The 9,560-nt window shown below is 39.7% G+C and overlaps 1 long non-coding RNA gene across 1 annotated transcript; it reads left to right on the top strand.

The window, feature by feature from the left end:
* Positions 1–4,830: 4,830 nt before the first annotated feature.
* LOC132070406 (uncharacterized) lies at positions 4,831–8,516 on the top strand. The gene is made up of 3 exons (XR_009417976.1): positions 4,831–4,920; positions 6,021–6,149; positions 8,310–8,516. It is a non-coding gene; the product is annotated as an uncharacterized LOC132070406 (long non-coding RNA).
* Positions 8,517–9,560: the final 1,044 nt, after the last annotated feature.

Raw genomic sequence — 9,560 nt, 5'->3', positions numbered from 1 at the left:
TGAGGAATCAACACAAAATTCAAAATACGAGTAGTACTAGATTCGGAGGTAATGTAGCACATCAGTTTCTTGATAGCAATACTGAGGGCAGTGATTAAAACTACCCACAGAGTGCAGGAGTGAGTCTTGCACACACACACCCCCACAAACCCCTCTCTAAATCCATTTCTTCTGCTGCAGGGGAGCAGCTCTGCAATGCACTGCACTGCAGAGAAGAGAGAGCCCTAGAACTGAAATAGCCATTAAAGAGGAGGATTACTGCAAGTGCAGGGGAGCCCTCCAGTGGGACACAGTCATCATAGCGATTTCTCAGTTTCTCCAGTGTCTCTGGCTCTAACTTTGAGGAAAGTACATTGATATTTGCCATACAGATCACAGAATCACAGAATGTGCTGAGTTGGAAGGGACGCACAAGGATCATCGAGTCCAACTCCCTACCCTGCACAGCACCATCCCCAAGTGTCACACCAGGGGCCTGAGAGCATTGTCCAAATGCTTCTTGTCTCTGTCAAGGTCTGGTGCTGTGACCAATCCATGGGGAGCCTGTTCCAGTGCCCAAACGCCATCTCAGTGAAGAACCTTTTACTATTATCCAACATAAAAAACCTCAGGCCACCAGTCCCTTGGGTGCAGTGGCTGGTCACTCCTCTCACAGAGCAGAGATCAGTGCCTGCCCTTTCTCTTCCCCTCCAGAGGAGGCTGCAGACTGCAATGAGGTCTCTCTCAGCCTCCTCTTCTCCAGGCTGGAGGAGCACAGACTCAAGTCCTTGGTCTGCCATGGGTGAAGCCAACCACTGTGTGATCTGCTGCAGAGCACGGCCAGAACAGCTGCTCTGTGCTGAAGGACAGAGAAGCAGCAGCATGGGAGAGTTTTTGAAACTAAATTCACTCAGAGCAGAAGAATTCAGGCTGCATAGGTGTGTAACTACGTAAATACTACAGGAGTTTCAAAGCACAGCCAGCCAGCTCTCCTCTGGTTCATTTCTGAGTGCTCACCTCATCTCTTAATAACCACTGCTGCATTTCTCAGGAAAGGCCATTAACTGTAATGAGTCAGAACAGCATCAGAGAAAATAGAACTTTTTTGTTAGAAGTGCCTGTGGATTAATGCCAACATTGATCAGCATTGATCAAAGCATGGATCAGCTCTTATCCTTCTTGTGTCAGGGCACTTAATGAAGCCTAAATTGAGATCCTAAGCCACAAGAGAGAGCTCCAGCAGCAAGGGAAGCCTCCACAAGAAATACCAAGGGACCATTTCAGTCAGCTGGCATTACCAGGTAAATTTACAGTGTCCATAGCCCAAGGGAGGAGCGCTCCTATGAGGATACTTTATCTCAGAGCAAATTTCATACTTCTGACTGCTCAATCTGTTCCCACTCAATTTCATTCTGCCTCATGCTGACTTTGAGAAGGGGGGTTTGTGTCTAAATATCCAAGGACAAACTAGGTCGAGGAAACAGAATCTGAGATGGTTTGCTTTTCAGGTGTTTGGAGGCATGCTGTTTTCCTAAGATTTTCTCCTATAATTCCACAGATTTGTTTGATCTCTTGGTTCTTTAGTCACTTCAGAATATAAACCTTTCCACTAGCATACATCACAAAACTTTTAGTGCTCAGCCCTCATGCAGACAGCCTCTTGATTTCAACATAAAGTACAAGTATATTCAAGTGTCAACAGAAGAAAACCTCTCTTGCAGTTTAAATTGCATGGTTTACAAAGGAGAAAAGCATGTTAAATTATTCCTTAATGGTATATTTCTAAAATGCAAAAAACTATGAAGAAACTAGGCCTGTCTCAATTTGCAATTTTTTGCAAAGCACTGAAAATGTTGTTAAATTCTAAGAGCAAATAGGCAGAACGTTGGTGTTTCAAAAAGAAGGCGAAGACTAATTACTAGGAAGTCAGAGGAAAAATATGGTTTTGTTCTGCACTTTCATTATTTTCCATTCAGCAAGAACTAAAACTGGTTGTACTTAAATATTTCATTAAGGCTTGAATTTCAAAGGTTGAAACAAGCTGTTCAATGCTTAAATGCTCACAATACAGGAAAAATAAAATAGTGTGATCACTTTTCTTTCACTGATGTCAATAATTGTGAAAAATGAATGGTTACATCAGCATTGTATCAATTTATTAATATTAAACTAGAATACATTAAAAATCATATTTCTACAATCATCTGTTCTAAACTAAACCAAACCCCAAAAAAATTAATAAAAAAATCAATTTATAGAGGGGAAAAAAGCCTTACTTCGCTGTATAAAATGAAGTTTCTATTTCTTATAATGTTCTCGCCACATGCCCACAACACTCCTGCCCATAGCTTTAGTTTACAGAGTAATTAATAGCTATTATGGGATGGCTATACTGCATAGCTTCCCACTTTAATAGAAGAGTACTTTAATATAGAGAGTAAACACTTCTAATAAAATATTATATTCTAATAAAAGAGTATTTAAAACAGAAATTAGGGTAAATACATGCATTTTCTAAAAAAGAGATCACACGGGATAGTTAATTCTTACATTAATCTCACAATAAAATCTGTCTGATTCATTTTACAGGGTAACCTCTCTGCTTGAGCAGGAAGGGAACTTAGCCCTGTTCTGCTATCAGACCCAGCAGGAAATGAGCACGTGCACACACACAGACTCTGTGTCCCACCATTGAACTGAGGCCAAAAATTAAAAACATTTAACTGCATTACATTACTGAACACACCTCTCATGTGCTTGTAACCAAGGAAGGGAGATGGGGCATAGAGGGGTTTGGGCCTTTAAGGACCAACCTGGAATTTGAACAGCTTTCCTCCCAAAATTCAGCAGGACCTGGTGAAATCATGTTGTCACATGCTCCCGAATGATGTTTTGGCTTTACCTGTTGTGGGGTCTGTACTCAGAGCTGCCCTGCCCCTACAAAAGGCAATCACCAGAAGGAAGCAGTTCACCACACACCTGAGGCTCAGACTGCCCTGCTGCAAACAGAGAACTACACCTGCTGAAACATTTCTCACACCAAGTGGAGAAACAGGGTACTGAGTCAGGTATGTATTTACATTTTATAAACTATTTACATGAAAAAACATTAAAGTATGAACTTACTTTTTAAAAAAAGTATTCTAGAGGCTAATTTAATTTATCCAAAATTCTCCATTTTTTGGCAAATAGAACAGTTTTGCCAGAACCCATATAATTAAGACTTTAATTTGAGTAGTTAGCAGCATCATTTTTAAAATGTTTTCCAGCAAAGACAAAAATAATTATGTTTGGTTTTGTTGGTTTCTCTTTTACGAAAAAAAATCCTCACCTTTATGTTTCAAACATAACAAAGTATGCCACAAACCCCACAATGCCATGTTGGATAATGAGGAGGCAGTCATCTGACAAAGCACAGCATTGCTTCATCATCAGGAAATCTGATCAGGACTCTTAGAAGGAGTTAACTCACTTGCAGGCTGCACAGTTACAGCATATGTTGCCTTAATACTTCACCGCTTTATTAATATTAAGATGCATTCCCGTTTGTAGGAGCATTTGGGAGATGCTGGTGCTTTCACTGGATGAACTGCTGGCTCTCAGAAAGTGCTCTGTGGTAGACAAGATCGTTCCCAGGCTTGAATAGGCCAAGTTTCCAACTTTTATTTGATATACACAGGAATACAACATATGCTACAGTGATTCTGATAACAATTTAATTCCAGATCAGGGGCAGGCAGAAGCAGGAGAAAGGCTGCAGGGAATCAAATTCTGAGAATGCGTGAAGCCGTGATTAGGGCATAACTCATGTGGAAAAAGCTTGGATTTGATCTGTACTCTTATTTTATCTGTGACCTGCTCCAACCCCAACAAAATCATTTGGTCCAAAGGTTCACTTGGAGTCCTCTCATTTCAAAATCAGCAGCAAAACAAGAAAGAAAGGCACACCTGAGGGACTGTCAGCTGGTTAAACTGCTTTTGCTATACCCACTTCAGTGGAGTGATAGCAATTTACACCAGCTGAGAATCTGCCCTGGTGTGTTTCATTTACTCTTAAAGTCCTTTAAGAAACTTACCAAGTTCACCTACTAATTTTCTCTAAACTTTTGAGGTCACCCGTAGCTACTTCTGAGCCAGATTCTCTCTGAATCAGAATGGGAATGGTACAATTTCTCTGCATGGAAAGAGATCAATTCCTCCTAATTTACAAAGATTTCAGTGAACAAAGTGATGCCTCATAAATAAATATAACAGCAGAATCAGTGCTGTTGCTGGCTATTTGACAGGAGGCTATCATCCCTACTAACAATATGTCAATATGCTTAATTAAGGATTAGAAAGCAGAAGAAAAATCAAGTTCGTGACAGGTTTTCAACACAAAGTTCATAAATGCATACTTGCATCCCAGGAGATGAAGAAATTAATCAAAAGGTAGCAAGCTGCATGCCAGGAAAGCTACTGCAAGATAAACAGTGATATGATCACATTCATCAATTCAAAATCAGCTTAAAAGTAGAAAAAGTCATTCTATAGTACATCCATGGAAACACATTTTCCTATTGAAAGGCCAGGAGGCAAGAAGGAAAAGAGGATAACAAAAATTACAAACTCAGAAACTTACACAAGCTCACTCTCAGTGAGACTGACAAATAGGATTCTCTCTATATTGTTAAAGTACTTTAAAAGTAATTTGGAATTTTCAGGAAAAAAGTAGGAAATTATCTTAGGTCTAGAGACAATGACTGATTTAGTCAAATGAACCTCCTGAAAAGCTTTCTGTCAAAACAAAGTACAATTTTGCATTTTGTATCACCTGTGAACGCCATTTTACTGCTTAAATCACATTCCCCGCAGAACGAAAAATCGTCTGTGTATCAAAGGCAAGAAAAATCTCTCATAGTGACTGAAACTCCTTTAAACTGCAAAAGATTCTGGAGAAAGGTAAGAAAAGTCACACACAGCTCTGAAACCTTCTGTAATTCCCCTGGGTATGGATTAGCAGGACCTCCTGAATCAAGGTCGGTGTCTTCTAATGGAGTCAACCAAGCTATTTCACCTTCAGCAAATTCATCCTAAGCCTGTGCCCTCCTGGAGGCCAGGAACCTTCTTCTAGAGTCTAATCTAGCTTTATCCATGGAAAAATGAATACATCTGACTCACTTTTTACCATTCTTTTCTAAATCTTGATTCCTAGCTTTTGCCCTGGATATATTTCTACTATGCAGTCAGACCTTCTCTTGCTGCCTGAACAAACGCTTCCTTTAACTTGTTCTGAAGGAGTGATTCTCCATTCCCCAGGCACCCTAGCAGTACTTTCCTGCAAGTTTTTGGATTTTGAAATAATTTTAACTCACAGAGTTTATAGGAGAGAAAATCTGTAGTAGAAAGGAATTGGCTGTGGTCTAAGGGGTGAACTTAATGGTACCTGTGTGCTCTAGACTGTAATTGTTGCTTATAAGGGCGAAATAACACTGGGTTAATAACTTGGCCTCCCCAGTCTCATTGCTTTCCCTTGTTTCCTCTCAAAATGCTTTATTATTAATTGGAAAGAACACATCACAACAAAATTGGAATGCAGAAACTTGTCTGTGCCAAGGAAAAAAAACCCCTCTTCCTAACCTCAAGGACATTTTGCCATTAGTAAATGCCTCATATAAAACTAAAAATAAATGCGTGGACTCAGCTTACAAGATTTTCTCTCTACAGCTTCTCTCCCTTGCCAAACCACAAAACCCAGACAAGGGCAAGAAAGCCTTGGGTGCCCTATTTCTTTTCCCCAAAGGTTATGGTTGCTTACACATTAGGCTATGCTTCAAGAATTTACAGCGTAGAGTGATCAACTCATTACTATTTTACTTCCGCCTAGCTTCATTTTTTTAAATTATTCCTAGTTTTAAATGGAAATGTATAGCAATGCACATAATTTTATATTTTGTCAGACTGATCCCTCGAGCCTTATAATTTTATTTCTGCAAACATGTATGTGAAATGGCCTCAACTGCTAGTCAGTCTCCAGTCTCCTTATTTTTCTTGTCTTTTAGAAAATTGAACTAAACTTTGCAGAAAATGCCCAGAAGACATGAATCATCCCTGTTGCTAACCTGGGTTCCACTGCTAGATCAAAATTTGCCGTGTGAAAAAGGCAATTTTAAAAGCAGAGGGAAACTATGGTAAGGAGGTTTTACTGATTTTTGGTATTTTTATAAACTGAAGAACTGAGATTTTCACAAGTGTCAGACTGAATCTCCCCTGTTTATTTCCACAAATATGTGACAGTACAGCCTAGATTCTTCCAGCTGAAGAAAAATTACCATCCTTATCAGTTCCCTCCCCAGAGAGTTGCAAAAAACAGATGTGGTAGGATAAAGACACTAATTTGCACATTACTGGCAATGACTAAGGAGATACAGACCACTTACATCAACTTTGACAATGCTACAGGTAACAGCTCTAGACTTAGAAAATGCTGCACTTTTTATCAGGTAAAGCAATTTGCTGACTGAAATAGGGGCAATACTGCCTGATAAGGTCAGTTCTTAGCACAGGCATCTTGATTATTTCTTGGTGAGTATCATACACTAATTTAATTTGAAAGGGACCTAAGGAGGTCATCAGGTCTGACCATGCAACAGGGGAATCTTTGCCATTAGATAAAGTAGCTCAGGGCCTTTTCCAATTGAGTTCAGAGAGTTTTCAAATATCTTCCACACTTTCTTGAGGCAACATCTTCCAATATCTGATTGCCTGTAATTTTTTTCCCTAATGTCAATTAAGATTTCCCTTGATGCAGCTTGTGTCCATTGCTGCCCATCCTTTACCTGTGTACTACTTGAAGGACACTGGGTCCACCTTGACTATAGAAGGAAAAAATCCTTCTCTCATTGGTTAGCTGAAAGCATCCATTTATGCACAGAAAACAGCTGGGGATAAAGCCAAACACCACTAATTCAACAGTTATGATAATTCAGAACACTGAGACATTCTCTTACACAAGAACTGAAAGACTTTCATGGTTTTTTCAAACCATGAACAAACATGTGCTGGTGGTTGCTAAATTAACATCAGTAAGATTGACCTTCTCAAGAATGGGAAAATTACCTATTTAGATAGGATGCCCTGTAAAAAGTGTTTTATAAATGGGTTTTCTAGTTTAGTCCTGCTACCTTGCTCTCTGTCAACTCCAAAATTATATTTCCATTGCATAAGAGGTGGAAAATAATGAAAAATATTTAAATGATTCATTAAGCTTTGTCATGCACATTACTGAGATAAAACTCCTACTCTTCTTTCAGGTAAGCCTTAATGAATTGCTATTTTTTCCCCCTAAAGCAACAGTGATTAGATATTGATTCAGAAAAGGTAAAGGGATGTGATTAAAAAACAAACCACATCAGAATGAAATGATAAGAATGTGGAATCTCATTGTATGATGAGATGTAATCATACTATATACACTACACAGCATGGGAAGAAAAACAATTGCACAGTTCTTTCAGAGGAGGCAAAGCAGAGGTAGAAAAGTCACCATTCATTGTAGAACAGGCAAACTTCATCCCTTGAGTGAGCTACCTGAGATTTTTCTCAGTCTCCACGTGGATTTTATTAAGCCTACTAGGATTTTATTAAGCCTTCTATTTCATTCTTTCATACTTGCCTTTGTTTTTCTCTTGCATAAAGGATGAAGGAAAAAATTATGCTTTTTTTTCAAAACAAACATTATTCTAAAGCTTCTGCCACGCCAAGAGTGGAGAGATTCAGTGTGTTTTGTGTAGCTTGCATATGACCTCTGCATCCATTTACAGATGGTTGGTTAAATGCACAAGGACTGCTAATTGGAAAATACCCTTAACCTATGGTGGTTATTTAGTTTTAAGGAAATACACATGCAAATCTGAAAGAATTTAATTTCATTTTCCTATCTGATTTCAGCTCACTTCTCTTTAGTGTCCTTTTCTCCCTCAGGATACCTCCGTATTTCAGCAGATGTGAGGTTTTATGCCATGTTGTTCCCAACCCAAACATAGCCCTCACCTTATAACAGCATCCCAGAGGTAACTCTGCCTTACCAGAACACAATTCCAACTTACCCCTGCAAAGCTTGCAAAATCCACCAATAAATCAATCACTTCAGAACCTGGTATCCCTAAACTTAATCCCAATCCTTAATGTTAAGCAATTACACTGGTTGTTGTCCATCCCGGGTACAACAGGAGAGGTTGTATGCTCCCTATTCTGGCACTCTGAATAGATCGAACTTCCAGCTCACTGTGGTCCCAAATGAGAGTGAATTCTTCATTTTGATAAGTCCTTTCCTACTCTTCATGCAATAGGTGTGTTTCCTCCTTATTCAACACTACGAAGAAAATTCACAAAAAAAAAAAGCATACACTTGCATTTAGATTCTGAAGAAGCTGGAAGTTGTGTGCACATCTAAACATAGACACAAAGGTAAAAACCTACATTGCTGTGAAGAAAGAAGATCTGGAGAGTGATCTGAAACTCTTAAGTGCAAAGTCTCACACCTTCAGTGCAGCCAGAGGAACCCATGTACACTTTCCTTCTCCCTGCTCCATTCCTGTAAGTGTTCAAGGCCAGGCTGGATCAGGCTTTGAGCAATCTGGTCTAGTGGAAGGTCCCCACTCATGGCAGTGGATTTGGATCTAGAGGATCTTTAAGGTCCTTTCCACCCAAATCATTGTATGATTCTATACCTTCATGGTTATACCTACCTCATAATTCTAACTCTAGCCTTACACAGAAACTCTAATGGCTTGAGATAGGAGGAACTGGAGATCTGCTATGGATTGGTAAAATATACACATCAGAGAGAATAGAGAATACCTGATTTTTGATAATAACAGTTTTGACCCTGATCCTCACCAAGAAAACATGAAATTGTTTGTCTGAGAGCTTAGGTTTTTATAAGGCTGGAATGGAAGAAATCCATTTCCTAGTCAATCATCCACAGTACACAGAGCTAAGATGACCTACAGCACCAACAGGGACCAGTAACTCTGGGACAGATCAGTCTCTCCAGTCACAGTCACTGTACTCAAGGAACCAACTTACAAAATCAGGATATTCAGGTAATGGTCAGAGTTGTGACTAGGATTTGTGTTTGGAACAACAAGGGGGAAAGCCGAACTTCTGACACATTGTTAATCTGGACAGGGAGCAGTCAGGGGTCTGTGTAATGGGAGAGGTGATCTAGCCAGTAGTCTTAGAATTAAATAAAAATGGGGTTAGGAATTGGACACCTGGGGAGTACAAAAACATTAGGTCCTCCAAGACCAACATGGATAGGATGAAAGAAGGTGCTGGCAGAAACAAGGCTGTGGTTACTATGTCCTCATCTGACATCCAGGGATTCAGCTGAACCAAGGCAAGGGATGGAGACCAAATAGCTATCAGGAATTACACTGAATTGTGCAGACCTTGAAGCTGAAACCCACTGCCAGGAAGGGAGAGTGGCTAGAACACTCCTGAGATAAGAACAGCACAATAGACTGTAGTGTTAAGCTGTAGAATCAAGATTAAGTGTATCCATAACCTTCAAGACACTTGGGGGTCTGTGGTAGTCC

This window comes from Ammospiza nelsoni, chromosome 2, assembly GCF_027579445.1.
Source record: "Ammospiza nelsoni isolate bAmmNel1 chromosome 2, bAmmNel1.pri, whole genome shotgun sequence".
Classification (NCBI taxonomy): domain Eukaryota; kingdom Metazoa; phylum Chordata; class Aves; order Passeriformes; family Passerellidae; genus Ammospiza; species Ammospiza nelsoni.
The sequence above is the reverse complement of the archived record's forward strand: the minus strand, read 5'-3'. Positions and strand labels throughout refer to the sequence as shown.